Source organism: Thermobia domestica, chromosome 7 (assembly GCF_964235325.1).
Source record: "Thermobia domestica chromosome 7, izTheDome1.hap1.1, whole genome shotgun sequence".
Classification (NCBI taxonomy): domain Eukaryota; kingdom Metazoa; phylum Arthropoda; class Insecta; order Zygentoma; family Lepismatidae; genus Thermobia; species Thermobia domestica.
This window is the reverse complement of record NC_137460.1, coordinates 242935784-242958147: the sequence shown is the minus strand read 5'-3', so window position 1 is coordinate 242958147 and position 22364 is coordinate 242935784. Positions and strand designations below refer to the sequence as shown.

General features: G+C 33.3%; 1 protein-coding gene across 2 annotated transcripts in view; it reads left to right on the top strand.

Moving 5' to 3' along the window:
* Positions 1–12709: 12709 nt before the first annotated feature.
* LOC145690796 (uncharacterized) overlaps positions 12710–22364 on the top strand; it is a 53371-nt gene continuing 43716 nt past the window's right edge. The window contains exon 1 of one of the 2 annotated variants that reach the window (XM_081766084.1): positions 12710–12812. The gene's annotated coding sequence lies outside the window, so the exon portion shown is untranslated. Of the gene's footprint in view, positions 12952–22364 lie in introns of both variants that reach the window. The other variant, XM_081766083.1, reaches the window with a different exon arrangement.

Here is a 22364-nt window from a genome sequence, read left to right as displayed (position 1 = left end):
ATTACTTTTCATGTGTCGGCCAAATTTGATTGAGAGTTTGATGAGATTCCTCAGTGGAAAATAATAATTCCAGTTTGCGACCAACCGGTAATTGTTTCTTTATATAAATCAGCAGAGTACAAGTGATATACATTATAGGTACTTTTCTCTAAAATTATGAAGTTTATGAACTACGTAGGGAAAACAAGAATAAACGTCTCTTTGTTCAAAAGTGACGCAATTGTAGATTCCTAAGAAGTAACGTAACATTGATCAGAAAACTAATTCAAAATGCTACATAATACACACACACACACATTATCTATCTATCTATCTATATCTATATCTATATATATATATATATATATATATATATATATATATATATATATATATATTGTAAATCACGTTTTCAGTTAAAAGTAAGAAATATTTCATTTGTTTACCTTTGGAATACCAATATCTGGTCTAAATGATCTAGACCCTCAAAAGTATTGTAATATTTATTTATTTATGTTGTATATTACTCTTACAAACACGAATAAAATGCCATTCCCCAGATATTTCTTTTAAAGTTATACGTTTTTTTTAAAGTAACATCTCTTATTTTGAAATGCAAAATATTGATGATAATGCTTTTACAATAATTTTGTGTTCCTTCTGTCGTGTTTTCTTTTTTCATCTCGCAAAAGTCAAGATTTAGGATCAAAAATGGTTGGAAAATGAAAATAGGGAAAGTTCACCCTGTTTGACAAGTCTTGTTATAAAATACAAGTAAAAAGATGTGTAGATAGATAACGTTGTCTGAATTTTGACAGCGGCCAGTCTTGCCTCCCGCAACCCTTTCTTTTTCCGAATCAGATTGTCAACTAACATAACTTCGAAGATATACACTCTCCACATTATTAAATGAACGATCTTTTCTCATTTCGTAACTTGTTTGCCTACCCTACAAACTTTTTGAAGATCAGTGAGGAACAATGGTGTGAATGAATCAGGAGAGATTGTATCTGCAACTTCACGAGCAGGAAAAGAAACTCTGGTGATTCTCCAATACCTGAATTTGTGTTTATTTTTATATTATTTAAAGCGTTGTCACATTTATTTTTAAAATGTAATATTATTGAACTATAAGAGCTAGTTTAAAAATAAAAAAGTGAACATGTAGTATTGGGGTAGGTTAACATCTGGAAAAAGTTTAAACTGCATAAGACAAATAGTTTTCATAATATTTTGAAAAAAAGTTCACCATGTTATTATATAGAGACTGATGATCTCAGCTCAAAACGTTAGACACGGCCTTAATTATATGCAAAATTTTACACTCCCCTCCCTTTAAGTTGGTCTACTTTACCTTGATTTGAGACTTTCAAATTTCATCGTATTTCCACTGAAAAGTATCTGTAATTCTACAAGGAAATAATTATATATGATGATTAAATTGAAATTCATCGTAATTTAACCCATGGCAAACACTTTAACATGTTATCGTAAAGATCAGATTCACTTGTATTGTAACAGATCGGTGGTTGAGTGATTGATCGTAGAAATTCAAACATCGATTAATAATAATTTCACAGTTTTGTTTTATTACAAATGTAAAATTTCAGTCAGTAGACAGGAGGGAGTGGATCATGGGTCAGAGTTGATGACGTTGCGTTTCGGTAGGTAAGAGTGGTAATTGTGGGCCAGAGTGGGTCACGGTGGGTCATGGGTTACGATGGGTGGTCGGTCAGTGGGTCGTGAGTCAAGTTTTCATCTCTGGTATGTATTATGCAGTTTAACTAACTTATGCTGATACTCATACTCTCCACAAAGGTCTAAGTTAGAAATATATGTTTTATAACCACTTTATATGTTCGCTGTTCAATCAGAGACATTTACAGAAAGTTACAGAAGATGGCGGCGGGACGTTAGACTTGTGTTGATCGTGCTTCCAGGAAAAGCACAGTATTTTATAGAAAGCAGAACGAGATTTCATATAAACTTATAACTCTTTGTGTAATAGTGTGTCGATGCTGTGCTTTGAACTTCGTGAGTTATAAGTATTCTAAGTGAAGACATTTGTCTCGATAAATATATTTTGAAAGCATGACTTAACAGAAGAAAGTCGGCAGCCCTTCTTGTCTCCCGGAGAAGCTCTCTCATAGCGAATTGGCAAAACAAATATGTGCGGAAGTAAAATCAGTGTTACAATCTCCTGAAGTGATGAAAATCATGGTGAACAATATTACTGAAACTGTGCAAATCTTGTAGTGCAACATATTGAAGATCTTTTGAAATTCAATACAGAATTCATGCATGACTTTGAAGAGACACTGAAGGGGAAAAAAAGGTACTATCAATGATCTTACTAAAGAAATTTCCAATCTTCACGAGATAATAGTTCGTCTAGAACAATATTCCCGAAGAAATAGTATACGCATTTTTGGTGCAGCACATAATACAGACGAAGATACTACAGAATCAGTAATCTCACTGTTCAAGGAAAAATGGGTGTTGAAGTTACACCAAGTGAAGTGTGTCGCAGCCATCGTGTTGGCCCCCTTGCCTCAGTCAAAGTTAGACCTATCATAGTTAAATTCACCAATTATCAGACCAGGGGCAAGGTGTTGGTAAATAAGAACTAACTGAAAGGGACGAAAATAACAATTCGTGAAGACCTGTGTACTCAGCGCTTACAAATCTACAAAACACTATCAGCTCGATTTGGGTTCAATGAAAGGAACGCACAATCCTACGTCATTCCGGAAAGACTTTTGTACAGAGTCGCCGTCCTGCAGTCGTACCAACATGATTTTGTCTGTGCTAACACTAGAGTTGAATCGAGTTTATTTTGAGTTAAACGACCCGTTCAGCAGCGAGGTTATATGAGACGTGAACCTACTGATTAACGTGGAATCCGAATCACATGAGCTCTCGCCGGGAATCGAACCCGAGTCTCCCACGCCAAAGGCGCGTAGGCTAACTGCTTAGCCACGAGGGAGCTCGTGCTAACACTAGAGTTCATGCTCTTTCGTCTTGCTGAAGTACACAAAGTACTCTTAATTTACTTTGAGGTTTTTACGTCCATGGTAGGATTTTGAGGTTTTTTACGTCCTTCTGGAAGGCTCTTCCAGAAGGACTTTCGAACAGAGCCGCCGTCCTAACAGTCGTACCAACATGATCTTTCCTGTGATAACACTAGAGTTCATACTTTCCCCACCAGGAGAACTTTCTGTCCTGGGGAAATATACAAAGTACTCTAATTTATAGATAAATACGTGTTCGCGCATTTTCTCTTTCCTGTGATTGGACGTTGAATTGAACGAAGCGTCTGCTTTAACCAGTGGGATAGCATTTGAGCAAGAGCGAAGTCTACTTCACTGCCAGGTTAATTCTCGGGCACTGTAGGTAGTTTCTCTAGACTAGTAAAATAAGTTAGTATCCAGTCTAATTGTTTAAGTCGACAATAACCACGATATAATATATTGACATGTTTATTAAGGCTAAAATAAAATATATAATTATATGGAAAATATGACTTGTTTCTTGTAAATATATTTATTTGATGTCTTTCCGTTTGGTCCATTGCCGTTTCGACTACTTACATAATTATCGATTTACTCATCTTAGATGTAGGCGAAACGGGTATTCCCGTTATACCTATCACCGTTTCACCTATGCTCAAATTGCCGAGGGACATGTAGTATCTAAGGGAATTTTCCAACAAAGATTTATTAAAAAGATTAATTTCTCAACGTAATCAGCAACAGCAGTAACACCCATCTGTAACAACAAACGCGGTTGCCTGTAATTCTAGCACGCTCTTTGGCCTTCCCTAAAGGGTAAAAAATGGGTCCTTTGATTCAGCTAATTATAAAATTCTTTTGAAAAACAGCTCTATTCCCAACGCTTCCTTAACTGGGACACACATATGAAAACGATCCAGTATGTCCGAACTGTGAACGCATTTGGAAGGCTTTTGAATAATATACACACATGAATAACAAGCCTAAAAGTTTGATTTTTTTTTTTTTACTTTTATTTTACATTAACATCTGTTCACTTTTCAAAATAATAATAAATATACATATATTACCTTTTTTAATATTTCTGTTTTGAATACAAAATTATTAAACAAGCATAACTCAGCTTCTACCAACCAACTGAACATGCATTCATGTAGTTGTCGATTAGGCTCTTCTACAAGAACTTATTGCGTACTTTTCACAATTTGAATTAAATCTTAGGTATTTTATTTTATTTTTAGACTTTTTTTCTTTATTATTTGAAGGTTACGAAATAATTTTAATGGTTAGGAAGTGGAAACCGGCCGAGGATAAATTCAATATCAACTTGTTTGTTCCCTTTCTATATATACCTACAAGTCGGCAACTATGAATAACAATTCCAAGGACAATAAACAAACTAACGGAGTGTAAGTACCGTGCATTAAACCAATAATCACGTAATTTTAATAATAAAGACATAATATTATTAGGCTATGTGTTATCGCTGATCGGGTTTGTAGGATGTGACGTACATGTAATCATACGCAAATGAGCTATTAATTATATTTTAATGTATTTTTTAGATACGTACACGTTCTTCTACCTTCTAGTTTTCTCGTTACACACAGAATACTCACTAAAAGCAATGACGCAATGTTGCCATCTAACACTATGTGGTTATTATAATATCATTGTTAATAATAAAGACATTCTTTGTTTAGCTTCTTGCGTTAAAAAGAATTATGTTCTAGTGATAGACGATACTGTTTCGTTACTCCTCTGCTCAAACTTGCTTGATAATATACATAGGTCTCTGCTGCTATAAATCGTTTGCTCACAGTAGTGCATTTCTCAATTTGTGCCAAATCACATCGGTCAAATAATAATAATAATAATAATAATAATAATAATAATAATAATAATAATAATAATAATAATAATAATAAATCAGACTTGCATATCATCTGCATGTATGCGTGAGCGCTATAATACAAGTATAAACAAACACCTTACTCAATTATGCTACTAACCGTTGCACGATGGATATTTGCACGTCAATTCCTAACCCAACACCCCGTACAAAACTATATGATACATGTGAAGAAACACTATGTGCTTGGCTTTTCTCAAGATTCCCCCACTTTCTTCATTCCACCATTTCATTCATTCAAATGGCGTAATTGTGGTGCACATTCATATGAGACGTAATTACACATATTTACACGGAATCAAAAATCTTATAGCGTGATACAAAAACTCTTATCAGTTCATTTTATTTTTACAAATTTCTTTACATTACCAGTATTTATGGCCTTAAGGTCGTCTCGGATGACGTACACTCATGTCCAAAATGATTGTCGCATATCAATAACTGTCTTCTTGTAAAAATATAATTTGATAATGATTTTGCAGGGTACTTTTAATACTGATACTATGTGCATAATCGGGAAGTGTATGTTTGTGGTAAATTTCATAGGGAAAGAATTATAAACACGAAAATTAGAATGAGTAAAACAAAATTTTGCTAAATGGAGAAGAAACTTATACTTTCGTTTTATTGTTCTTATTTACTGCTCTTTTGACGTGAAATTTGCCACATACATGTCTTTGCCGATTATACACATACTAACATTATAAGAAATACCGGGCGAATTCGTCATCAAATTATATTCCAACAACAACATATTTATAGACATGCGACAATAATTTTGGACATGAGTGTGCCTTGGAGAGCACACTATCCACAGAAGGGAAAAGAAATCAAGTGAGGTGGGATGTGTATGTCAGGTACCATCACAGCATTTGCCTGCTGTGAATGAGGAAAACCCAGGAAAACCACTCAGGATGACTGGTCTGAAAAAGTTGTTACACCTTTTCGACAAAGTGTTCCCACCGGGATCGCGCGCACCAAGCGTGAGAGCGTTAGCTACAGGGTTGCTTCCCCTACTTACTTCTACTTTTGTTTACGTTGAAAGTAAATTTTAAATGTATCTTATATATATATATATATATATATATATATATATATATATATATATATATATATATATATATTTTGTAGCAAAAAGTTTGTTTGAAAAATATACTAAACTTAATAGCCATTTTTGACGGATGCCCTTTTGAAACTATTAATGGCACGTGATTGGCTAGAATCGCAGCCAATCACATCAGAACTGTCGTTTACGTTGAGAAATTGATTTCTAAATATATCTTTATAAGAAAATTCGGTCAAATGATACGTCAAAATCCGTCCTCGTCGATTGAGTGTAGGCAAAGTTGAGTTGATTTTTGAGTTTAACGTCCCTTTCAGCAGCGAGACTATTTGCGACGGGATCTACTGATTAACGTGGAATCCGAACCACATGAGTTCCCACCGGGAATCGAAGCCGGATCTCTCACGCCAAAGGTGCGTGCGCTAACCGCTTAGCCCCGAAGGATCTCAGCGTAGGCGAAGGTAAGATGGAATAGATAAATTATTAGTTAGGTCAATAGGCTAACGAGCCTTAAGGAATAAGAGATAATGTAAGAAGTGTTAGAACGAATAAACTTAGAATAAATGGTAGTAAGTGGGGGATTCAGCCGGGTCAATCCCTCTACGTACGTCACTGTCACTCATCTGTCTGTCCAATGCATACTGGGAAAAATGAAACTAAAGTTTAAGAGGGCGCAACGCAGTGACGTAACTAAGGGAGAAACGGGGCTTGTGCCCTGGGCGCCGGATTGGGAGGGTGTAAAACTAGGCAAATATTTATTTTCACTCTAAGGCAAGGAAAGGTGTTTTAGCAAACTAAAGATCATTAAAAAAATTACCTCAGAAACTTAACAGAACCACAACGACTCACCAACATCAGGATCATATCATTATAGCATAAGTTAGCTTCAAAGGTATCTTTTGAGGACATTGTAAAAACCTTACTGGAAAAAGAGTCCGCAAAGTTAAATTTTAGTTCCAGCTTTTTGTGTTTTCATTTAACTTTCATAGATTTAAGAGATTTGCAAAATGTCCGAGTATAATACTCGAGACAACAGTTTGACTGTTTGTCATCATGAAATAACAACAGACTGCGTTATATAACAACATTCTAAAACAACAGATTGTTGATTCATTCTACACATATGCAAATCCCGATACAATTCCAAAAACATTGTGATTTGCTGTTATTATGATAAGACTATAAGAATATGTCAAGCATGCTTCAGATTATTTGGCAATCAAATACTAATTAATTTGGTGTTTTAACTTGTACTAAAAATTTAATTGTGTACTGAAATTTTAAAATGAACGAGGGTCATAACGAAGTTCAACTGTTGAACGAGGGTCATAACCAGGGTCGGTGAAAATGTCTGTTGCACCAAAAACGTTCAAGGTTAAGTCTCGGTCAGATGGTGGATAAACTTGATTTTAGCTTGAACGGTCGAATTTCAGGGTTTAAACTTCGTTGATCCAAACCAGTCCGTTTACATTCAATAATGCCTTTGTATTTTTCAACTAATGAAATTACAATACATTTCTCGTGTTCGGAAGAATTTTTTTGCTTGTGGTTTCATTATTTTTCCATGACAATCACGATCATTGAAATTAGACTACTCATAACTCTATGCACACAATCTCGAAAGTCGAAAAGTCCGGCACGCGGTATGGTCTCTCCATTTGTTATTTGTTAAACGAAGATTAGATACAAAAGACGATAACGAATCAGAGTCGATTTTACAAATTGACCGAAGTTTACTTAAACGAGATGTACTGAACTTCGACTTTCAATGGTGCAACAATAGTCCTCGAACCACGTTTAAACTTGAAAGTTTAGTGTTGAACGCGTTTGAGTGAACGCTCGTTTAAATTTCGTTGATGCACGGCACATATGAAGCAGACTTTCATACATTAAGTCATTAATTTCCTAAATCAATATAAAAGCACTTATATAAATCGGAGGATTGTTGTTCATTCCAATCTACCATAAAATGCAAATAATTCTGGATTAATTTACATTTTGTTTTATAGAAAAACTACAATTCTTCCTTGCCTGCCTTATAAATTTCCATTTAGCTCTTATTACTGGAACAGATTAATAACTCTATCGTCCCACATATGAGAAGTGTAGCCGTCTTCGACCCAGTGTCATGACTACCCGAACCCAGTATGTAGTACCGACTGCAAGATGATTCTTTAACATAAAGGCATCCCACGAGACCAAGGCTCGGCAATTACCCTTAATTTCATTCTATATATTTATTTCAAAATTCTCTCAAGATAGTAAGTTCATAGCTTAGTCATCGTATGCTTTTTCTGTGGATATCACGGTTATGGTATTAACTGTTTATGTCTATCGTATCCATCCTCTATACAGCTCTAGGAAAATCTAGCTCTCAAAAACAATATAGTATTGTATGCGACACCTGAGCAAGGTATTTTAGGTCGGAATAATAATTTGACAATCTATTAATCCTTATAGTGGCGTGGGAGATGACTTCTTTATTGGAACGGAGCTTGCAAGTTATGACCAATGAGAATCTAGTTCATCTACGTGAAAATAGAATGAATTGTGTGCCCTTCTACATAGAAATAAACTCAGTTCTTTGTTGAACCGGTATTTTTTTCTTATCCTCATATCCGACGAAGAGAAAAACAGCTGGATTCTATTAAGGTACCCACTCTATTCGTATCAAGGAAGTCTTAACATATTTATCTTTGAAATGTTATTTATCCTAGTCTATATACAAATATAACAATAATAAATGTAAAACATGAAGCGTGTAACATTTTTTCCCCATATTCCAGTTAAGAGGGAAAATCAGAATGTTTTCTTCTTAGTGGCCCTTATCACCACTTTTACGTTAACTTCTTTTCCTCGACCGTCCGTCAACTGTTTCTATTGGGAGAAAGAAGGCAAAAGCTAACTATTCTAAGCATAAACAAAATGTGAATATGTAACTATGTAAATAAAATTACATAGATATGTTTTTTAAAAGATTTCTATCCCAACCAGTACACTAATATACTTCCCTTTTCATAGTTCAGAAGATTTTTAACGAATTAGTGTAAGTATATGAATACGGGTATCCTTCCTAACATTTAGCTAACAATGTTGCTATTGAAACGAATATATTGATCCTCTCATTTAATATAGTTGACTTTACTTCCTATAGTGGGTCTAGACGATGATACTCTAAACTTCGTTATTAAATATTCTGTTATCTAGGAATCGTATCCTGGGAAAATCTCCAAAACTATATGTAAGTGTGAATGCTATTCCCACCTAAGGCTTTAAGCATGAAACGTTAATATTAAGCCTTTATGTCCTTTGGGCAAGACGACCTTATATATCTATTAGTACCTATAAAATCTACTAACAACGCACTCCTATCCAAAGGCATAGCAAGTAGAGATTGCGTCGTTTCTATGTTCGCTACAATATTTTAACTTCATTCTCTCCAACCCAGTGAAGATGCTAATGAGATTCAAGTGCCCTAAGAACTAGCGAGCAACATACACATTTCATGTATTACCCTGCGGTATTTTCCAAGCTTATAAGCAAATATTACTTAAAGGATTGCTACGGACAAAACAAAGGCTACCAATAATTCGGTAATGGAATATTTACGGTTTTCATTGGCAGTCTTCCCGTCTTCCGCTCGGGATATCTGTGCTACTTCTATTAATTTACGATACCTATTAGCAATAATTACTAAGTCATATTGACTACTCACCAATTCTCAGTAAAAGAATGGATCATTATTCCGTATGTGTTTAGTAAGTATTGCTCAACCTCAACCTCAAGCCCTCAATCTCATTTGCCACCTGTGAGTACATCTGTTCATTTTTCACAAAATATCTCACATGAAGGGATCATTGGGGCTTTGTAATTACTTCGCGCGCGTCGTTTCCGTTCAACTCTAATATTCTCTGAATGTCCTTTACAATATACAGCTCTCTAGCAACTTCAATGGGTGTATATTATCATTTAAAACTACCAACATTTATCTCTTAGGTGCTTCACTGGATTAGCTTTGTATACTAATTTTCCAAATAATTGTCCGAAAATGGAAACAAAATTGAACATAACGTTTCTCAGAAGAATTCACCTATCTTTCCTACTTCTTACTAAATAAGCTGTCTAATTTTCATCTTCTTTCTAAATAACATTAGAATAACTTCATTCTAGTCGGTTATTCAGGCGAAATATTTTCTCTTTGAAAATCATAATTACTGCACATAGGCGCCGACTTGAAGAAAATATTCGGGGGGGAGAGCAAACAATGAATAAATATATTATCATCATATCAAACGTTTTCTATCAACTGCTTGATGGAGGTTCCTTCCCACAGATCTCGGGTCCGCTACTACGCTGCATCTGCTCCACTGAGAAATTCACGACCTAAGTCAAATTTATATAGACTCAGAGAAAATTTACAAAATTACTTTAGCCATAACAAGATTAATATTGTCTAGGGGAATAAAAGTTAAGATTATAGCAACCTAGTTAATAGCAAAGACAAAGACACATTTACCTCATATAAGGTGACTAACCTCTTCTGTTGGTTGCTTCCAGAACATTTGTATAATTTTGCTTACATATTTTTAGTATAGGGTCCGGAACATGCATTCACACAATGTTAATTGACGTAAATGGTTAAAAAAAATCGAATGGTACGATTAGGCGGAGTTTATGGTGATCCTGTTGGAATGTTTAATTGTGATTGATTATGAACTCTGATTGAGTATCAGAACATAGGTGGGATGGCATAGAGACAAGAAGATTATCCATTCTCCGGATTTCTTTATTTCCTTTTCCGTACTTTTTAAAATTGATTTTCTACTATAGATGATGATCAAATTCCTGTGGTTCGTACAACCACATTTTCCATGCAATACATTTCCCGTAGGAAACCACAATCATCGAAGTTTAGCTCTGTGGTTTATGTACTTCCAGAATATCTGCCATCATGTTATTCCTGGGCCATTGAAAAAAATATTCAAGTCCAAAACCAACCAAGAGAAAACAAGTCTCTGTTATAAGCACATTGATGATTCAATCAATTTAAAATTATCTATAAATTATCCGAATCAAAAATATGTCTTCCAACACCAAACTGTTCTGGTTTGCCCAATCTAATGACAGGTTCAATCGAAGTAGCACTGATGCCACTCATTACATGTTTTCTATAATATATTTAACAGGATTTTGTTTAAAATATACTCATATTGGATAGTAGCTAGCAAGCAGGAGTACTTGAATGTTATAAATATACCACATTGACTTGATCCCTAGTCCACCGTTGCAAGCGCTGCTATCGGCTGAAGGAACTCCACTCGCTTTCTCTCGCTTAGCAACAGCTGAACCCTTATTGGCTTAACGCGTGGGTGTGTGAGGGTGTGAGCTTTAGTTCGCATTTTTGCCACGGCTCAAGACATTTTGGCAGCACAATAGTAGTACACATCTTTCAACTAGAATGCTTCTGCTCAAATGATTTAATCTAAAATCATAGGTTTGTTGCTGATGTCATGATGACACGTCATTAAAATGGAATCTGCTGACTTAAAATTTAAAGAACGTAAAACATATCCACTAAAGATTAAGACTGGATTATGCACTAAATTGGAATTGATGACCTCTTCCAACTAATCCTTTCTAGCGTAAGTATAGATTTGCCGCCTTATGCAGAGTCGTTTTGACATATGGTTAGCGTCATACTAAATGCCTGACTACCTGCAGGAAACATATGTTAGTCGAACACTTTAGTATGTCACTTATTACACGTCATTACGACTCTGCATAAGGCCCTTGGTGTTTAGCAAGCGTATTAGTTCTACTTTTGAGGTTTCCTGGGGTAAATATCTTGCTGATGAAATCATATTCTCAAGAATCACTAGCATTCTTCATCCATAATTTGTAGGACTAATTTGGCTAGATAAGATTTAGATAAAAAAAATTATAATATAGGTATTACCGGTATAGATTGAGAATACCGGGGCATTACAGTATCTTTTCAGATTGTAAGTGAAATGCCATTTCAACTCTCTTTTTTTCTTTTTTAGAAATGGGGCTCATACCTAGTTTAATCTATATAACATGAAAATTGTAGATATATATTCTATATTTTATATAAATTTTAAACCTCCTTTTCTTCCTTAAATCCTCTCCTCCCCCCTTAGGGTACGAACTTAAGTGTTGTATATAGCTTGCGGTATCTTCCAAATTATACTCTCTTCGATAAAATCACTTTGAAATATGCCACCGGCCAAACCCACACAAAATTAACATTGATGTTTGTATGTGAGATGTATAGTCTAAATGTGCTCAACAGAACTACGAAAACAAAAATTATAATATGTGTGTTACCGGTATAGATTGAGAATACCGGGGCATGACAGTATCTTTTCAGATTGTAAGTGAAATGTGGATTTTAACTCCCTTTTTTTCCTTTTTAGAAATGGGGCTCATGCCGAGTTTAATCTATATAACATGAAAAATTCGAGAGATATTCTATCTTTTTATATAAATTTTAAACCACCTATTCTTCCTTAAATCCTCTCCACTCCCCTTAGGGTACGAACATAAATGTTGTATATAGCCTGCGGTCTCTTCCAAATTATACTCTCTTCGATAAAATCACTTTGAAATATGTTAGCGGCCAAACCCACACAAAATAAACATTGATGTTTGTGAGATGTATAGTCTAGATATGCTCAACGGAACTACAAAAGTGAAACAAACAGGGGTGTAAATAGAGGAGGAGAAGAAGAAGAAATTTAAATTTCGTCCCGCGAACAGCTGAATCACAACACATAGTGCAAGGAATCACACCATGCACGCACGCTTTGTAGAGAAGACAGTAACAGTAAGTAGTATAACATGCACGATAAAAGAGTAGTAGAATGATTTTAATAAGTTGTGAGAGAATAATCAAAATCGTTTTCTTGAGGAGCAACATAAATATCCGGCAAGTTGATGAACACCAAAATTTCGTAAATTTTCAGGTAGGCTAAAATTTACTATCATCAACAAAATGTAACTCTACATTCAGTAAACGTAGGAGTACGAAATAATTTGAAAAGAGGGCATTTATTCCGAAGTTGGGCGTCCGCTTTCGCCACGTTTTTACGCTGTTATCTCCTTTCCACATTTTCTGCAATTTGTTATTAGGTTCATTAATCCATGCTCTTCACAAATTTTAAAAGATTTTGCTCGTTATCAACGTATTGCTTCACAAATGTTAAAACTGTTAGTTCATTGCCCTTGTACATTCGCCATGTTGATAACATAAATGCTCGTTTCTTTCCCACAATGCAACTGTTCGGTTACCTTGTGCCAAGTAGTTCCCTCCGCTCGCCGTATAGTCCCATGTTTATAACCGCTTATATATAACAAATAAACAGATTTTTCGAGACCCTTATATATTATTAAGCACACAAACGATCAAATTATCCATATCTTTCCTGTAAATCTTAAAAATTTTGCTGGAAACGGGCGCCCAACTTCGGAATTTAACCCGAAAAGAGAATACTTCACAATTAGAAATTATTGATTATTTATGCTTGCAGTTCCTTTGTCCTCTTTGGAAAACCTTTACAATACATGCTCCAGCTGTGCATGGATGAATGAAATCTCAAGTATTACGTCCCACGGTTATGCATGCTAGGCAAAAGGAGACGGTGATGATGACAAATGAATGAAGAAAGTGGGTGGAAACAGGAGAACCCCGAGAAAACCCACGCACACCACAAAGTTCACTTGGCACGAACTGAGATCGAACCAAGAACCCCATGCACAAGAGGTGAGCACTCTACCTCTGAGCCACCGCGGTCCTGCGCATGGATAAGTAAGACCGATTTAAAAGGCTATAGTAGAGTAGGATAGGGATAGGAAAGAGTTAGCTTAAGGTTAGAGAAGCTTTGACCCATTTTGATAAAATTAATAGAGTGTAATTTCTTGTTTCTGAGTGAGTATAGCTGCTTGAGCGCGCATTGTAAAATTAACCCTTTTTCTATTATAGCCGTTATATCGAAATTAACATTTCTGCAAAAATCAGTACTCCTTTGTAACTTTCTTTTCATAGTGCAGTACGACATTCAACTCATTGCATAGGCCTCTGTGTAAAAATTAAAGAAGCCATCAGGAAATTAGCGTAACATCGTAATATCGTAAAAGTCATTTCTAGTTCTCACTGACACAAGGCGAGTAATAACTGATATTTCCCTTTTGGTCAATAGTTTCAATTTCATGATTCTAAAACTAGTCTCTTATATACCACATACTAAAAATCTCAGGAAAGTATTTCTTAGTTACGGATATGTAAACCGTAAAAATGTCAGAATGATAAAGAATCTACAATCGGCTTCGTGCAGGTGTAGTTTTGGCGTACCACTAAAAACAATTGTTGAAATATTGTAATTCTTTCACTGGTTTACTTCTTATTGTCTCCTAAAACATATGCGCTGGGCGACATGAAAATATCTCCCTTGGCATAGATAAAATTCAAGAGGGCCACCAGAGATAACTGTTGAAAAATTACAATTCTTTTCGGATTTGCGTATAAATACTGTTTCCGGATTAGTGTTGTAAATAGAAAAAAAAAACGTTCGTATTTTTTCAGAAATGTATGTCTTTTTTTTTTTTTTTTTTTTTTTAGAAAGAACATTGTGTAATGCCCCGGTATTCTGAATCTATACCGTGCATTACATATATTTTTAATTTGTATTTTGTAGTTAAATTTTGTTTATTTGTATTTCTAAAAAAAAGTTCGATTTAAAATTTTAATTATGTTTAGTGTTAAATATTTAGTGATAGGCAATGAGTTTTGTGGCCCGTATCATCCCTGGAAACAAAGATTAAAAGAAGAAAAAATGTATTAAAATAATGATTATCTGTTTTTGATCTGAAAAAAAGTTTTGAACGTCTGAAAGAAAAGAGGAAAACTTGTTGAAGATAATTTCAAATTATTCTTGAATCTTATGCTATAAACGTGCGGAAAATTATAATAAAATCGTTCGTGAAGAAGCTGTAATAGACAACTTGATAATTACGAAATAAAACAAGTTATTGTTAATTTTGAAGATGGAAAGTAAAGTAAAGAATGGCTATGAGCTAAGTAATCTTTGCTCGGGAAGCTCATCTTCCCGAAGTTTTACGTTTCACCTGATAATATGCACTCTTGATTTGTATTGTCTTGGTTTTTTTTCTCTTCTTCACTCTTAATAGTGTTGAAAAAAGAAGGGCACCAGGAAATAACCAGTTTGTGCCATAAATGCTACAAAGAATATTGTAGTGAGTTAGTTAATTTCTTCAGTAAAAATTGCAGTAATCATTATTCTTGAATATATCTACAGTTTTTTTTTTTTTTAAAAAAAATTGAGATTCCGGTTTTTTGAAGAAATTGTATTAAAGCCTTGATTGGTATTCCTTGATTTGTTGCTAAGATATATTTATATGAAAAAGGAGCACATCCTAAATGATTATAAAGTTGATTTAAAAATTGAGTTCTAAACGATTCAAAAAGTTCACATTCGAAGAGTATATGATTCATAGTTCCGATGCCTCTGTCACACCAGCAGTGATAGGCGGGTTTTTTCTTAATTTGGAATAATTTTAAAGGAGTTAAAGCAGTTCCTAAAAGAAGTCGATAATACAAGATGATATCTTGACAGGTCCAAGATTTTATGTGAGTCTTGAGTTGTTCTTGTAATGATGAAGATATAGACCAATAAAATTTTCCTGGTAGGGTTTTTTCAGCATCATACCATTTAAGTAATTCTTTATCATGAAATTCTTTCACTTTGAGAAAAAGGTTACATGGAGAAATTTTGATATTTGTTGGAGTTCCTGTTATACATGATTGTTTAGCCAAATTATCAATCATATTACTGTTTTCTTCTATATTTACATATGCCTTTATAAAAGAGAAAAGGATCCGATAATTATTTTCAGTCATATTTAGGTATAGATGTTTAATATTTAAAAGTATCCATGTCATTGTTTTATCCCAATTGATATGTTGTAACTTCATAAGCACACTCAAAGAATCAGAACATACCACAGATTTTTTGATTTCATGTTTTTTTTAATATAAAGTAAGGCCTGTCTAATAGCGAAAGCTTCCCCTTCAAAAATAGAGACTTCTTTAGGTAGTTTATATTGAAGGAAGGCTTTTTTCTTAGGGATGTAAACTGCAGCTCCAACATTAATATCTTTATACTTCGAAGCGTCTGTATAGATTAAAACTGTTTCTTCATCAAAACGTTGTTTGAAATCTTTCCAAATATTTTGGTATATTTTTTCCTTTAAATCCTTGTTAGAAATTGGTATATAAGGAGGATTTAAAACTGTTATTTGTGTCGTATTTGTATTAAAACTCCAAACAAAACAGGGTAATGAAGGTACTTTATATATCATTGAATTTTTTTTTTTTTTAAATTGAGATAAGCTTGTACGATCCAAGGGAAATTCTTGGTATATGGTGTATTCCTTTTTTGTAATAGTAATTCTATCTGTTGTAGCTGTTTTGGAATCGGAGAATTAGACTTACCAAAGATTGTTATTAAAAACATAGAAGCTGATTTGGAGAATAGTATTGGAAAAGGAATACATTCTGCTTCCTTTAAAATAGCTAGTTTAGGGCAGAATGATGGCTGAGAAAAAATAATTTTAATGATATTATATATAGCTTGATCTAATTCCTGATAATATGTACCAGATCTATTATACAATAAGCTACCATAAGCGATTTTAGATCTATAACCATGTTGTAGAATTTTCAATAAGGTAAAAGGATTAATTCCCCATTTTTTCGATGACAGACACTTTAGTAGATTTTGATATTTGAATTGCTCTTGTACTAAATATTGAAATTGAATTTTCCAATTTAATTTCTGATCCATTCTAATTCCTAAATAAGGAATATATTGTTCACAATATAGTTTATTATGTTGAAATGTCAATTGATAATTCTTAATGTTTTTTTTTTTCTAGAGAATATAATAAACTTAGTTTTTTCCCAATTTAATTCCAGTCCATTCTTGATCATCCAGATATTTATTTATTGTAAATGATTTTCCACCTGTGGAATAGATCTTTCGATGTTTTTAGAAAATGAAGTTAACAGTATGTCATCAGCATAACTAGTGATTTTACTATTCTGCCAGTTTTTATTTATTAGATCCAATATATAAATATTAAATAGTAGTGGACTTAATTTACTCCCTTGAAGGAGACCTAATGAGGTATTTCTAGACTCTGAATAAGTATTTCTGACTTTGATGAATACCTGTCTGTTTATTAAAGTATTATGAATAATTCTGATTATTTTACTAGGAATTTTCAATTTATGCATTTTTTTTTCTATTAAAATATCTAAATTCACATGATCATATGCACCAGTAATATCAAAAGAAATAGTCAGAAGCGCTCCTCTTGTTAAAAAGGTTTTATAAATATCTAGTATTAAATTCGTTAATGCATCATACGTAGAGAAGTTCTTTTTGAAACCTGTAATTAGTGGAGAAAAAATTTGTGCATGTTCTAGGAATCAATTCAATCTATTAAGAATTAGATTCTCAAAAATTTTATATGCACACGATAGTAGAGCAATTGGTCGAAAATTATTAGAAGAAACTGTATCTTTAGAATTCTTTGGTATAGGTAGAATCAAAATTTTTTTCCAGCTTGAAGGGATATATCCAGTATTCAATATATAATTATAGTACTCTAATATATTTTGTAATCCTAAGTGAGGAAGAATTTTATAGTGCGAGTATGCCATTCCGTCTATACCAGGCATTGTATTTTTGTGGATGTTTTTAGTACCACTTCTAATTCTGCTATTGTAAAATTTTTATCAAGAACTTCATTGTTGTTCGATATTAAATATTGAGTAAACAGGTAACGGTGCATGGAGTTAATTTATTATGAAAAGATGGTATCCAATCTAAATTTTTCAAATGGATTTGAGTATCCTGTCGTCCTTGATATAGTTGATTTTTTTTTCAAAAATGCCATATAAGGTGAAGTACGATCCGATATGTTATTGCAAAATTCTTGCCAACTAGATCTTTTCGTATTATATATGATTTTTTTGGTTTGAGCTTTTTGGCTTTGATATTCATAAAATTATTCGGGAGTGCGTGTTGATACGAATTGTTTGAATAATATTATAGTCTTATTTACATACTTTTGACAAATGTTATTCCACCAGATGGGACGAGGTCTATATTTTTCCTTAGCGTTATTCTTTCCAAAAGATTCATTATAATTCTCCTTACGTAAATCAGATACTGTTTTCTTTATAATTTTAAATATATTATCTGGATTATTATTTAGTGAAAAATACATTTGTATTTTGTTTTGATAATCAGTCCAAGATATATTTGTAGATATTTTTTGTAATTTAGATTTGAAACCAGTAGTATCTGCTTGATCAAAATTTTCCTTAACTATTCCATCTGAGATGAAATGAGAATAGAAAACAATAGGAAAATGATTGCTAGAGCATGTATGATAATAAGTTTGCCATTCAGTTTCCATATAATAAACATTTTTCGTTAATGTAAGATCTGGTGCTGAAAACGTATTAAATTGTAATCTAGTAGGTGATCCATTGTTGAGAAAAATATATGATGCATTCAACAATTGAGAAAGAAATTCTCTACCTCCTGTAGTGGTTTTATTAGATCCTCAAACTACTGAATGGATGTTGAAATCGCCACCTATATAATCAAAATTGTAAGCAAGCAATTGTTTCCAAAAAGACATGTCAATATAAATTTTTGGTGGAATGTAAAGATTAAGAATTTTTAAATTGCACATTAATGGTTTGAAAATTTAAGTTATTTTTAACACATATGGTAATTCCTCCATGTGAGTCATGACGTATTTAATTTATACTTTGATAGCCTTTATTCGTAACGGTATTTTAGGAGTACACCATATTTCCTGTAATAATATAACATCAGGAGAGAAAATACTTATTAAATTTATTAAATGATATAATTTACCGTAAATACTTTGGGAGTTCCATTGAATAAAGGTGAGTCTATCTTTCCTTCTTATATCCATTTTTTTTTTTATATCTGTAGTAAAGAATATAAGTTATTGAGAACAGTATCAGGAGGAATGTGTGTACTATCTCCCTCGTTTAGTTTCATTGATGAAAGAATTATCTTTTCCATCCCTTCTTTTATCTTATGTATGATTTGAGGAGATAATATTGATGCTAATGTAAACTCTATATCCTTTCCAGAGACTTGAAGAGTTGTCTCCGGATGTTCTAATTTATGAGGATTTATTCTGTCTGTCCCGTTTTAATCATCCAAGGAGAAGTTTTTTTATTCCAGAACATTCAGAAGTTTGAGAAGCCACTTTTCTCCGAAACGTGAATGAATTATCTTTATAAGAAAGAGAGAAATCAACTTTTTTGTATGTCTTGTTTTTTTCATTTGATGGTATTTTATTCATGATAAACTCGTCAATTGTTGAAGAGATAGAGTTGAATTTAATATTTTTATTATGTGGTTCACCCTTAACTAGTTGCGAAGTCGATTGAGAAGAATTCCGTGTATATAAATCTCCTTGACTTTTACGCCTCTTCTCCGGTGGTGAGCTAGGAAGGTCACTATTAACATGAGCTCTAGAAATTATTTTGTTCGACACAGGAGTTACCAACGGAGGCATATGTTCTATATTAAACAAGGATGCATAAGTAGAGTGATTCGTATTCAAGTGATGCCCCTCTGTTGTACGGAGGTTGGCAAAAGTATGAACTGATTTGGAGTTCATATTATTAGAATTCTTTTTTTTTTTTTAATTGCATTCGCTTCATTAAAAGAAATCTTTTCTTTCGCCATTATTTCCATAAGTTTCCCTTGTCTTATTCTCTCCGGGCACTCTTTAAACTCTGCTGAATGATTTCCATTACAATTGATACAGTGTAGAGGGTTGTTACAAGTTTCTGACGAATGTGGAGCACCACATTTAATACATAAACTTTTATTTGATCTACTATTACTCTTACGATGCCCGAATTTATTACAACCTGAGATACATTGTCTAATAGCCGGTATATATGTGTGAACCGAGCGCTTAATGTAACATAACTTGATATCATTCGGAAGTTGCTGAGAGTCGAATGTCAATATAACTGTGGAAGTGGGTTCTAATTCACCCATTAAAGTTCTTTTGAATATTCGTCTAGCTGACGTAACTGTCAAGTCACATTTAATATCGTTTAATATGTCTGACATTTCTATGTCTGTTTCTATACCGTGTACTACTACCATTGAGTAGATAAGATGGTTCGGAATGAATGCTATCCAATTATTTTATGATAAGATTTCATGATCTAAAAAGGAATTGGCTTCCTCTCCCGATCGGAATTTTATTTTCAATAAATTTCGACCAATTTTGTCCACACTGAATTCCTGAAATATCTGCAAGATATAACTTTCTACTAATTGACATGATATGTTTTTTACCTAATTCATCTGAATTGGATTTTACAAAGACATAGTATGGAGCGAAATGATGTGAACCGTATTTGTTTTTACCTATTGTAGTGGCATTATTTATATCTTTAAAGCTCTTGGAAGAAGCTTTTTTGTTCTGGAGACCATCTTCGGAAGAATAACTTCTTTGATTATGTATAATATTATTGGTATTCAATACTTGGTCATTTACTTCCGATACAATCATGGAGTCATGTTCATCTAGAACATTCGATCCTGTATCTTCTATTTCAACCTCGTTAATCATTCTGTATTTATCTGTATTTATTTAACACGTGCACAATAGACCATAGAAAATATTAAACAACACAAAACACAACTTAGGATGATGTTATAACAGAACACTAATTAATGAAAATAAAAAAGGAATGTTCTCACCGAGACAAGGAGACTGGAAAGTTCCAGAGAAGTTCACATAATTATATGCACTCTATTATTGTCTGTGCAAGAATTGAAATGTTTTTCTATACACACTAAATTTGAAAACAATAAGTTACACTGTAATAGGTTGTTGGTTGAGGATAAACATGTTTAACCATTAGACGAACTCGACCTTTATCGAACGTGTCCTACTACCACACTTCATTCGCCATCTTCCGAACACTCTTGATTTATATACATATATAATGAGAAAATTCCAGTAATCAATGATTGGCCTCACAATTCAAAATTCCTTATAATTTATTAAATATGCATATGGTACTTAAATTAACATAGGCTATTCATAAACTGGCTGCATATTCTTCTAATGGAGCAATGTGTTCGCAAATGTAGTAATGGTTTGGAAATATATCCTTTAGATATTAGGAAGATGTCATTATGACGTGTGTAAAAATATAATCCCTAGTACTAGAACGTTGATTTCGATTCCCTAAAAAGAAAAATACTTTGATAAATTAATGTATATAAAAAATGAAGCTACGTAATAATGTTAATAAGAATTAAGGGAATATAAGTATATACAAATAAAAGAAAATAAATTGAACGAGGTTTTGGATATAAGGATAAGATTTTAACAAGTACCGGGATCACTTCGTTACTGTTGATACGTCTGCCACGTCTAATACATCCGTGAACCTGAAATAAATACAGGAATATTAATAATAACTATAAATGCATAAAAATTATTATAATTTTTAAAATCAGAAAACAGCCAGCTTTGTAACTTACTGGATATTTAGAAAAACAAACTATACAACAATTGCTCAAAAGGTCAACTAAAAATACATTAGAATGATAAGAAGTATAAATAGAAATCATTTATATATACCAAACGTACCAGTGTCTGAAAGAATTGTTTTTGCCCTACACAACACACTATAGGAAGTTTCAATAGGGTAATTGGAGGAAGTACAGTTGAGGTTTACAGTAGACCTTGTTCTCTAAGTGGGAAGATAGCTGATTTTTATAGGTAAAATGAGATATTTTTAAATGACATGCTTACTTTATTAGATACCGTCACGATACTTGTAGGATATATTAGAGGGATACCAAAGTTTATTTTAAGATAGTTTTTGTGTGTCTGGTAGCAGTGGTGCCAGCTACAGAAAATTTTAATTCCCGACTTTAGGGGGAAATTTTGGAAAAATTCCCTTTCTTGTCTCTATTATTTCCCTCTTGTTGGCTACACTCGAACAAACGTATCTCGTCCTTAGCCTACACAACACACCATAAGAAGTTTCAGTAGAATAATTAGGGGAATGTCTGGAAATGGTAAGAAAATAGTGCATTTTTGAGGTAGAATGAGATATATTATTTTTAATTTCATGCTTATTTCGTTAGATATCGCCATGATACTTGTAGGATATATTAGCGGGGTACCAAGGTTTATTTACAGATAGTTTGTTTCTTTGTGGTGGCAGCGTTTTCAGCCGAAAAATTAATTCCCGATTTTAGGT